The sequence below is a fragment of the Triticum aestivum genome, chromosome 7D (assembly GCF_018294505.1).
Source record: "Triticum aestivum cultivar Chinese Spring chromosome 7D, IWGSC CS RefSeq v2.1, whole genome shotgun sequence".
Lineage (NCBI taxonomy): Eukaryota > Viridiplantae > Streptophyta > Magnoliopsida > Poales > Poaceae > Triticum > Triticum aestivum.
The window spans coordinates 490,478,799-490,491,123 of record NC_057814.1 but is presented as its reverse complement, the minus strand read 5'-3'; the positions used below and the strand labels follow the sequence as shown (position 1 = coordinate 490,491,123).

Below are 12,325 nucleotides of genomic sequence, written 5' to 3'. Positions count from 1 at the left end.
GGTGTTCACTTTTGCTACAATGGCGACGGGATGGCAGCATTGACGGGCTATTTTTTGCTGGAATCAGCACAATTTTTTGCTACTACCGACAGACATTTTTGTTGCCACCGGTAAACCCGAAGGAGAGTCCTTTTTCGCGAGCTCGTCGCCAGGGTGTTGCGACCGGCGACCGGTGCTACTCGGAGCTGCCATTGCCAGTGAGGGAGCTGCAACCGCAGGTGAAAGTTGTTGCATGCATGGATCTGACGAGGAATACATGACACGACGACTGCGAGGCCGGCGACCGACGGCCATGGATGGCATCTTCTCGGAGCTCGACGACCAGTGGAGCCCGTTGACGGGGACATCGCCGGCAGCGAGCGAGGTGGACCTTTTTTTCCTCACGCAAGATGTGCCAGGGGCGATGCTTGGTGTTGGTTGACTTTTTCTTTTGGTTCTCTGCGGACGAGATGTGAACGGGGAACGAGAACGAAGATTAAGCTCTAATCAAACGGTTGTTAGAGTGCCGCCCTAGAAAAAATCCTTTTTACGTCTAACGTAGTAACCAACTGATTTACTTCCAAATTTATTTGCCTGATATCGCATCTCCCATCAATTCACCTCCTCCCACTAATTTTTTTTTACAGTCTTGTTAAGTATCAGTCGATGCTATATCCGTGAGATCTTACCTTGAGAATCGTGTAAAATTTCTTTTCAGTTTTTTCTTTTTTTCTATTGCATGTTATGTCACTTGAGACCTAGCCACACCCTATATTGAAATGCTACAGATAGAAATATACAATGATGGCAGATGCCCTTTATTAGCTGATAATGCGCTCATCAGCGCATCTTAGATGTTTGATTACAGAAGTAACATGATAAAGATATACATAAGAGATCATCAGATGCAACTAGTTTCTGTGTGTACTTCTGACGTCTTCCCAGGAAGACCTCCATGAAAATACCGTGGTCCCAAATATATTTGCACAATCTGGTCTCTAAACATGACCACGCCAAGTCCTGCAAACTGCGATATAAAGATCCTGTTAATTAATGACAGATTTGAAGCATGTAACAACCATGTAAAGTAATTTCACCAAGATTACAGTATTTGTGCCTTGTGCTCCTTGAGAGTGGTTTAATTTGCATGTTTGCTGAACGAGACGAAACAACAGTCTGACCCTGATTCAGAGAATAAAAGATGGGCGGGCAAGTACCTAATTACATAGCCATCTCTGCTTGTAAAGCTGCCAGCTCATCGTCTTCAGTTTTACTACTCTGCGCAGTGGGCCGACTCGACTGCTGAGGTACACGCGCTGGAGCAGTCATAGGAGCACTTGTGGTAGGTGCTAGTAGCTGTGCCTCCAACTCCTCGCCCTCCAAATCCGCAAGTTCAGCTTCCAGCTCATCCTATCCAATGCAGTAAGAGGTTAGATTTATTTGGTTTGGTGAATGCATGTACATCTGAGAGATAGAGACAGAGAGACATACTTCATCAAAATCACTTGCTGCTCCCATAGGCGCAGATAGTAGATCCTGGATCTGCCTCATGTTCTCCATATTGTCATTAATTTCATCCATGGTTTTGTCAACATCATCAATATTTCTGGAAAAGAGGAAACACTTATATGATGAGGCTCGAGAAACAAATAAAATTATACACCTTATCTGTGGACCGAGAAGCAATCGCTAAAATAAAAGAAGCAAAAGAGAGACGTAAAAGCATTCTATCCCTATTGCTCAATGACAACAATTGTAATACTACTTAAAACTCTATTTAAACTGACCAGCTTTTAGAGCACTCCTATTACAAAGAAAAGCATTAGCAATCTGACATGTATGCTGTGTTCTACTAAATGTATCATATGGTGTTCGGTATAACTTTTAATCTATGATGAAACAACATATTATCAACGTTTAAGTGGGCATAAACTCTAACTTCTACCATGCAAGCCCTTTTAAGACTTGTTTGCACTAAACATTTATTATTGCACCACCTATATAAAAAAAACATCTGTTAAGTCACTAGACCAGCATTGTTGTACCATTTAGGACAATAAGCAATAAATTAGATGAAATTCACTGGAAGTACAAAATACAATGATCTCATTTAGAAAGAAAAGATAAATAAATAACTCAAATTCAAGATATTTGACTTGTTACATACGTTGATTTGTGCATAGCTTTCATTGCTGATGCTCCGGTTCTCAATGCATCCACAGTCTCTGTTGTAGCTTTTGCACCTTCCAGCATTATCATCTACAATAAGAAAAGATACAGAAAGTAATATAGTGAATATTAAATCAGACTATCCGAATAATAAGACCTAGAAGGAAATCAAACTATATTGTCCTTTGAGACTTCACCTGATCATGAATCCTTAACTGGAAATTCCCAAGCTGCTCCACCTGTTGCTCATATAATCTTTTCCTCTTCAAACACTGTATTGCAGCTATGACAAAGAAAAGAAAAGGCAACACTATTAGTTAATCCATTCTTTGTACCAGAATTCATTAGCTTCCGAAGAAAGAAAAACCATGCCATGTGGCAACACTACACAGTATGAAGCAGATATCATAGATGGCTGAATGAAGAAGGAAAGACGACTGTGTGTTTTGAGCAATATCAGGAGCAAAGATGGATTTGTGGAAAGGAACAATATTTTCTAGGTAGGTCACTAGCAACACAACAGTCAACAGGTAAGGTGGTGCGTTTTTTGCACCAATGTTGAAAAAGGAGTATAAAAAAAACTGAAAGTTCTCAACGGAAGTTGCAATGCCAAATCAGAAAAGGGGGCCATAGGCCACAGGAGAAAAGCACAGAAACGTTATTTAGAAGTAGTAGCTAACTCGTCAAAAATAGTCTTAGTCTGTCTCATTAGAAAAGGATTATATGTGTATTTTTTTCATCTTCAAAGAAAAACATAAATCTATAATTAATACTTTGAAGGAATTAATCAAATGGTGATAACTAAGTATGAAGACTAGCATGATGGCTCACCAGACAACCTAACAGTAGGAAACTAGGAAAATAAAAGGCAAAATAGCAGGATAATAGCAGAAGGGGGCAAATTAAATGTACATGGTTATGAATATACGACCATTAGTATTAAATGGATAGAACATCACAGCAATAGCCCAAATAGAATGAAAGAACAGAGAGTTTTCAGGAAGTTATCCTGGAAGATCAATATATTTCTTGAAGCTGATATAAGATACCTTTTTTGTTCTTGGCTTTGGTGAACGCCTTGGCCTTCTCAACTTCAAGATTTGCCTTCTTCATTAGTAAATTTTCCTTCTTTTCTAACATTTCAAGAGTCTGAAGCATATTAAGAAAGTTAGTTTGCAGATACAAACTGTAACAAAATGAGAGCATTATAAGCACTATTAACATGTCATGGAAAAAACTTGTTCCTGAAAGCTGAAAGAATGCAACTCACATTAAAACTGATCCAAGCAATATTGAGTGGTTAAGATATCAAATTATGAGTTATACAGAGTTGAATTCCACTCGCCGATTATCCGACATTTGAATTTAATCCTTACACGCATTGAATGATTACGAGGGGTTTCAGAAACCAGAGGCCTAAGAAGACAGCAGTTATGTACATAGAACCCCCTTAATCTTATTTTCTACTTTTCTTGCTTTGGAAGTGAGTAATTGCAGCACTGAAAAGGATCCAGTGAAACAACAAGCATGTCAAAAATCTATGTTTCAATCTCCCATTCCTTTGAACCAACGAACTGGACCTTTTTTTGTAACTCTAAACAGTTTAAAGCATCATCAGCCTCCCACGTTATTTCATTGATTAAAACCATCTGTCCTAACAAGTGCTTATTAAATTAGAATCTCTTTACACCGCTCACTCTTGCATCATGCGACCATATTTTCCTTCCTTGGCATCACCACCAATCACATGACTATATCCCCCTTCACTCCTAATTATCACAAAGTTAAGGCATGGCTGACTTCGGTTTTTAGTATAAAATCTCTCTAATCCGTCTACTCACAGATTACCAGTATGGCAGCATCCCAGATAGCTGACACACATCATGAAGCTCCCATGAAGTAATGAGAAGTCACAACTAATCTGACCCACACCCATATATGCACAGAGCCTACACAGAACTACAGTATCATACTACGGTGGCAAATGGCAACCCCTCAAGAGTACTATCTAATCAGGGCGAGAGGGTCAATCGACTATCGATCCATTCACCTCGCTCAGCTTGTCGATGGAGGCCAGCGCGGACGCCTGGCTCTGCTCCTTGGACTTCCCGAACACCCTGCCGAAAACCCCCGACATGGCTGGCCTCCGACCTGCCGGATCGCGCTCCGATCGGCTTGAATCTGCGAGGGAGAACAAAAAAAACAGCAGCCGGATCAAAATCGAGCGGCGGGTTCGATCGGGCGAGTCGAGTGGGCGGAGGGACAGGTACCTCGGAACTGGAGCGCTCCCCTCTTGCTCGCGGGCGGCGCCTGGCGATGGCGGCTTCGTCGGCGGGGCTCGTGGTCTGGAGTCGCTCTGGTGAAAGCGGGCTGGGGAGAAGAAGGGGTAAAGCGGGACGCGGAGTTGTCGTTACGGCCACGGAAGCAAGGAAGGTGGTATTGGTATCGGTGCGGGATTACGTGTTTGGGCGGGTCGGGCCGGGTCCAGAGCCCGGTGGATTTTAGGGGTGGCAGACCCGAGCCCAGAGTAGTCGGGCTGCGAGAATATCCGAACACACACAATAAAAAAAATCCTCAAAATGCCTCAAAAAATCAAATTTAAAATTTGCTAAAAAATCATTTTTAAAAGCTCACCAAAAAATCAAATTTAAACGTTTAAATAAAAATAAAAATGCATGTCTACAACTCCTACTAATCTTTTATTTTTGCAAAAAGAATCCAAATCTATTATAAAAACCGACAACATTTGTCATGCAATCTGCATTTGTTGTGTTGCGTTACGATGCGCCATGAGTGGATGCAGGAGGAAGAAGGCTTCAACACCCCCAAAGGATTTGAATGTAAGGTGCATTTCAATTCAGTACGACGGGCACAATAAAAAAATACTTGAATTTATATCATACAAAATCGCAATCACAAATGGTGTTTTTTCAATATGAGCATAATAACACAATTTTATGTCACATATATTGAAGTGTTGAACTATATTAACAAAGTAATCATTAGTCAAATCCTTGTCTTAATGAATCAAAATATGATTTGCATTCTTTTCATAGAGGGCATAACACGGCACAATTGGACTACCCACCTTCAAGTAAGTATTGATTATGGGAATTTGAAGCAAACACAAACTACAAAGATCATCCATAAGACCAAAAGTTCTATCAGGGTACTTCTAACATTGACATCCTGAACATTAAACTAAAAAGGTTCAAAACTTACTTCAAGGGATGGGGATCGGATAAATTTGGTCATGATAAGAAGAGGAAGGAAGAACTCAGGATGGAGCTAGCTATGTTAGAAGAACTGGAAGAAAGTGGCCCCCCTGTCCCTGGAGTTGTACAACATCAAAATTGATGTTAGTACTGAGCTGCATGACCTGTTGGTAAATGAAGAGATTTTCTGGCTTCAACAGTCTCACGAGCGTTGGCTCTTAAAAGGTGATCTGAATACAGATTATTATCATAAAATTGCCAATGGGCGTAAGAGGAAAAACACAATTCACTCCTTGAGGGTTGGTGAAGTAGAGATTGAAGGAACACATGAGTTGATCGCCCACGCAACAGACTTTTATAAAAACCTGTTTGGGCCTGCTCCAGGCAACATGTTCCATCTAGACCCTAATACATGGTCTGCTGAGGAAAAACTTAATGCAAATGATAATGCTGATCTGTGCCGTGAATTCACGGAGGCAGAGGTCAAGGAGGCGTTGTTTTCTATGGCACATAACAGAGCCCCTGGTCCGGATAACATCCATGTTGAATTCTATCAGGTGTGCTGGGACATAGTTAAAAATGACATAATGCTGCTTTTCGAGCATTTTCACAAAGGGACTTTAGATGTCCAACGCCTCAATTATGGAGTGACTACACTTCTGCCTAAAACTGCTAGTGCTGATAAGATCCAGCAATTTAGGCCTATCTGCCTCCTGAGATGCCCGTACAAGCTAATTACTAAGGTTTTGGACCGGCGTGTGGAGAGGTACGCTGACAAACTAGTTAGCTCGACCCAGAATGCGTTTGTGAAGGGGAGAGGCATTATGGATGGTGTGCTCTCTTTACATGAGATTTTGAATTATACTCATATGAAAAAGAGGGTGGGGATTGTCCTGAAGCTTGACTTTGAAAAAGCCTACGATAAAGTTAACTGGGACTTTCTTTTGGAATGCCACAAGCTCTGAGGTTTTAGTGACACTTGGTGTGGATGGATTAAGCAAATTTTGCACAATGGGACAGTGAGTATCAAACTCAATAATCAGGTTGGGCCTTATTTCCAAAGTGCCAAAGGGGTTCGACAAGGAGATCCTCATTCCCCGTTCCTATTCAACTTGGTTGTTGATGCCTTGCGAAAATGATCACAAATGCTCAAAAAAAATAGCTTGTTGGTGGGTTTGGCACCTGATCTTATTCCCAACGGGGTTGCGGTGCTTCAATATGCTGACGATACTATTATCTGCTTGGATCATGATGTTGATAGAGCAGTTAACCTGAAGTTGCTGCTATACATATTTGAGCTGATGTTTGGGCTTAAAGTTAATTACCAAAAGAGCGAGATTTTCACTGTGGGTGGTGACGGGAGCATTGTGAAACACTATGTTTATTTGTTTAATTGTGATGTGGGTAGTTTTCCTATTAAGTATCTTGGCATGCTTGTCAGCTATACTACTCTCAGAGATTCAGACTGGGAGTTTATAGTGGCTAAGTATCTCAAAAGATTTGAGGTGTGGATTGGAAATGCCGCGTCCATGGGGGGAGGCTTACCTTGCTGGATTCGGTTGTTACCCAAATATCTTTATGTCTATGTGGCTTATGAGTAAAACTTTCATTGAAAAGCTGGACAAGCATAGAAGAATTTTTTTGGCAAGGATGCAACAAGAAAAGGAGATATCATTTGGTCAAATGGAGCAGGATATGTAGATCAAGAGATAAGGGTGGTTTGGGAGTTAAAGATCTTCGGAAACAAAAATTAGTTTGATGGTCAAGTGGTGGTGGAAACTAGAGACCCAAAATGGTTTATGGCAAGATATCATGCATGCTCGATACTTGAAAAACAAAACTGTGGCAACGGTCGAGCCCAGATTCAATGATTCCCCATGTTGGAAAGCCCTTCTTAAAGTCAAGGCCTTTTACATGGTTGGTAGAAAAATCAACATGGACTCTGGAAATCTCACCAGAGTATGGAAAGACTCCATTAATGGGTCAAGCCCCCTCCAGGACCGATATCCTTTGCGACTGGATATTTGCACCAATCAGGATTGTACTGTTGCTGAATTTAAATCTGTTGATACTAACACCTTCTTCAGGAGAAGGCTTACTCCTGACCTACAGAGGCAATGGGAGGACGTGAAAAAAAAAGTATTAATGATATGCATTGGGCTTAGGGGGGATCGGGTGCACTGGGGGAAATGGTAGATTTTCTACTAAATCTATGTATAAATGGCTGGAAAATCCTCTTAGTGGCTGTCACTACAGATGGATTTGGAAGGCTAAAAGCCCCCTCAAAATAGAAAATTCCCTCTGGCAGTTATCTCATGATGCTGTTTTGACTAGACAGGTCATGAAGGAGAGGAGATGGCCTGGGAACCCCAAGTGCTCTTTTTGTAATGATCTAGAATCATCTCCACATTTGTTTTTCACATGTCCTGTGGCTAGAGTTGTTTGGCGATGCGTTGGGATGGCGTTGGGTACTGATATGTGCCCGAGCAGTTACTGGCAGTATTTCTCCTGGTGCCACACGTTCCTCCCTGGAGGGAATTACCATACTGTGGGCCTCGCTGCCACTTGCTGGGCCATCTGGCTAGCTCAGAACCGAGCTACCTTTGAATAAAAGCAGATCAAAACACCCTTTGAGATTGCTTTCTCCATGTGTTCCTTTTTGTTGTATTGGGCAGGTCTGCAACAAGGGGAAGGAGTCAAGGAGTTGCGCAGCGGGGCGGAGTTGGTCAGGTCGAGCACGGTGAGTTTGAAGAAGATGTGCGATGCTGCGAGGAGACCAATCGAAGGGGAATGAAAATACAACTTCGTCTGCAAAGTGCTACTGGTGACTCAGGCTCTGGGATGCTGCGATTTAGCCTGTGTTGGCTTTTGGGTGTAATAGACTGTAGTATTTGGTGCGTCTGCTAAACTATGGTGCTGTCAGGTTTTCGTCCCATGGTGTTCGTTTCGATGTCGGGCGAACGCAGTGGGTTTCCTGGCAGTGCTCGAACTCGCTGTACCTCTTTCCCTCCCCCTGTCGTGTTCTTGGAACTTTGTATTTCCGTTCATTTGCAATGGAAAGGGGATGTATCTTAGAATTAAAATACGTCTAGTTACATTCATTTCTGCGACTAGTAATTCCGGACAGAGGGTGTATTTAACTGGGACACACAATCAGTTTTCTTTTTGACATCAGGGACACACAATCAGTTAGATGGGAGTGCTTGACAAAATTTCGCTGTGGTGATTTCACCGTCACAGCCTTTGGCAACCAAGGGATGAAGCTATCAACTGGAGAAGTTTGATGTCAGATCAACATATGTGATGTACAGACATTTTCATCAACTAATAGCTGGAAGGGGCAAATCAAACTTCAAAAATTATCTGCCTTTTGAGGATACATGCCAATTGTCTACAGCTCGTCATGTTCCAGCGCTTCTGCATTGTAGCGAATCATGGTCAGAAAATTCATGGTGTAATCTCCAAAACTTATCAATGAAAGCAAAGACGCCAACCAGATTTATCATCTCTGAAGAAAAACGAAATCTCTCTGGCTGCAGATTGCGGTGAATCTGAACCATGCACACAATTTTTCTCAGAGTCCAAGCCGCACATTGCTCTAATGCTGTAATGAGAAGTGTGGTGCTCGTAAATAAAATGAATTGCAAAAGCATAGAAGCAAGAGTTAGGTTCAAGCTCATTAATATGTTATGAGACATGGATCACAAACACTTGGGTAATGAAAAGGTGCAGTAAGTTTCCTATGGAACACTGATATTAGTTATTATTTATTAATATGTTTGCATTGGAGTCATCATTGATCTCACATAAGGTGTTCTCAACTAGAAAAAGGAATGCTGTAGTTCTTAACCTGTCAGGGTGTGAAGTTTTAGCCTTTCTTGCATCAGTTGGCCCTATCAAATTTCGCCAGCGTGAAATGGCATCAGGGCTTTCCAGAACCATAGCACAAACTGGACCACTGAACATCAGCACAAACAAAAACAATCATGTCAGAGGCTGCTTTGTATGAAGAGCAGATTAGCATGATAGTACTCAAATGCAAACAAGAAACTTAAATGGAGTTCTCCCGAAAAAAATAAAAAATATACCAAAATGTCTTATGGAAGAGTTGGGCAGCGCAAAGTGCCAAAGTGTTCAAGAATGTCGATCAACCTCCTCATGTCACAGTTCACAACATTGTCTCCAATTTACCCTTTTGTTGCATCAGTTCAAGAAACCCTAAAGTAAGGTAGCCACTATGTCTTGGCAGGAATACCTAGCCTTGAATACTCCACACCGGTTTTGAGCAACATATTCAGGTGGGGACTGGCCCCGCGCACACCTAGCAATTGCCTAAAAAATGTGCTATGAGATATGAGCCAAGAAATGTCCAATTTTGCTCGGGACGTAATGTGGGCATGCTTACTGGATTTTACAACGAACACTCTGTTTGGTTTGTGTTGTGGGTGTGTCAGAAGCGGCTGTGGGCTGGCTGTGGTGGGAAAGCTGCTGTGCTGAGAAAGCAGATGTGATGAAGGTTGGTCGTTTGGAAATACGGCCGTAGAGCGGTGTGAGCTGAGAAAATGTCTTAAATGCCCCTAGGGTACTCGGATGATTGTATGTTGATCACATGTTGATTTGGCTATAGATGACTGAGTTGGAACTTGTAAGTTAATCGCCTGTTATTATGTCGATTTTACTATATAAGTAGCTAATTTTGCCAAAAATATTCTTAAATAATTATTTTACAATCTTTAAAAATATTGATAATGAATTTCTTAATATGTTTATTATATTACTGCAAAATGACTCCTAAGCACCAAGTTCAATTCTTCACAGAACACTCCTAATCACCTAATTTCTCTGAACCATGACATGAACAATTGTCTTTTCTAAATCGCTGGATATAAAAAAGAGATTTGTAAATCTAAAACATCACAGATTCTCTGAACCATTGCCACATATATCAATCATCTGATCTCCTCTGTATATATACAACTCTTCTGCCTAAAGTGTGCATGTTTTCAGAAATTAATTGATTTCTCATACCAAGAAACTGAAGAAACAAATTTAGCTCAGGAATTAGGTATTGGAACAGAGGTGGCATTAATCAAATTTCCCCACGGCCTTAGGAGGAACAAAACAACATGTCTTTAGAACAAAACATACGGACATACCTCGTCATGTACTTCACTAGGCTGTTGAAGAAGCTTCTATCGGCATGTTCAGCATAGAAGAGTGATGCCCTCTCTGCATCCAGATGGACAACTGCCTCTTCTATGATATCAAATCCAGACCCCAAGATGGCCTCCTTGATTTTTTCCTTGTAGTTGCCAGACAAACCATCCGGCTTGATCATTGCCAACGTCCTCTCTCTCTCCACAGCCTCACAGCTCCGGCACCTGAATTAATTACACACCAAGGCATGCAGTTCAGACTCAGATTACACAAAACTACATACTGTACTACAGGCATTTCCTCCCTACAACTACCTCCGTCGCAAAGCATCCCTGAACAGAAACCGGCTTCGATTCGATTGCAGTAACAACTATGGTTAGCCCCAAGAACGTTTAATATAGTCATGCCCACCCAAATTATCTCAATTAAGCGAGCGACGCGGTGGCCCGAGGATGCCGCCGGGGCTGATTTATGAGCGAAATCTTGCTCAGATCTGCCACGGCAGGCATGCTAATCCAGCAAATCTAACATGTTCATGACAAAGAAAGGCTAAGAAGCCATCCCCTCTGCAGCAATTAATTCAGCACACGAGATCCCCAAAGGTTCACTAGAGGAGTAAATGTAGAACAAGTGCGGCCAACCTGTGGAGGAAGAGAGCAAGAGAAAGCAAGCAGATGACGAGAACGGGCGCTACCGACGACGCTGCCCCGGCCATCTCCGGTGAGATGGGACGAAACCTAGGAGAGGTCGGCGCCGGTGTTTAGTGTGTGTTTGGTTTGGGTCGGGGTGGAATGGAACAGTAGATTGAAGAGGGTCAGGGGCGGCGGGGCGAGCGGCTGCTACGGCGGGTCACCGGCGGCGGCAGAGGCGGAGCACCTGCTGCTTCTCCTCAATTTTTGGGTTGATGGTTCTCTGTCCAATTTTATTTTCTCAAAATGCTGTTGTCCAATGTGCTACCTTTTCTCTTTTTATCTCTCCTGTCTTTTTTTACACTAAACCTACTTTATTCACAGTTTCACACTGGTTGCACGTTCACAAACATAGAAATTACAGCCACAGGGGCCGAGTCTATAAACGAGGTAAGCGCGTCTCCAACGCGTAGACTTGTCCGCAAATAGTGATACGAGAGCCGGTCATCCAACTCGGTCCCCAAAGTGTTTGTCCCTATTTTTTAAAATCTATAGCACTCAAAATAAATAGCATATTAAGAGCCTGTTCGGCATCAGTCTGCTCCATGGCTCCATGGCTTCGGGAGCGGACGGAGTTGTAGTTCAAAGTTTTTTGGAGCGGGCAAACAGCCGCTCCGCAGATACTAGGAGCCGGTGGAGGCCCGAACGGAGGTCACCCATAAAGGATAGATACCATCAACCAGATAGTAGCTCATGTTATAGTCATGCCCATTGACGGTATAGTTGCACAAAGGAGCTTGCCCTTCAGTCATCCTAGCAAGTAATGGAGGTTGCCGCAGCGCATTGATGTCTGTGAGACCTGGGCATGCGAAAGAAGGCATGCCAAATCCACAGGTCCTATGATGCAACTTCTTCAATGATGGCGATGAGCTTTTTAACATGGTCCTGACATTGCCCTTTAGAGCATATGGGTAGTTCTTCCATTTCTAGTGCGTGCAATCAAGAGACCTAAGCATACAGACACATCATGCTTGCTTCTAAGAGTTCCATGAGCCTTTTGAAGGAAATATGCCCTAGAGGCAATAATAAAGTTGTTATTTTATATTTCCTTATTCATGATAAAGGTTTATTATTCATGCTAGAATTGTATTGATCGGAAACCTAAATACATGTGTG

The 12,325-nt window shown here is 42.3% G+C and overlaps 1 pseudogene across 1 annotated transcript; it reads right to left on the bottom strand.

The window, feature by feature from the left end:
* Window positions 1-774: 774 nt before the first annotated feature.
* On the bottom strand, window positions 775-11,464 carry LOC123165542 (vacuolar protein sorting-associated protein 32 homolog 2-like; annotated as a pseudogene). The gene is made up of 10 exons (XR_006483032.1): window positions 11,162-11,464; window positions 10,520-10,744; window positions 9,214-9,321; window positions 4,199-4,329; window positions 3,198-3,297; window positions 2,346-2,431; window positions 2,147-2,238; window positions 1,471-1,585; window positions 1,197-1,389; window positions 775-1,006 (listed from the first exon to the last, which is right to left on the bottom strand). The product of XR_006483032.1 is annotated as a vacuolar protein sorting-associated protein 32 homolog 2-like (transcript).
* Window positions 11,465-12,325: the final 861 nt, after the last annotated feature.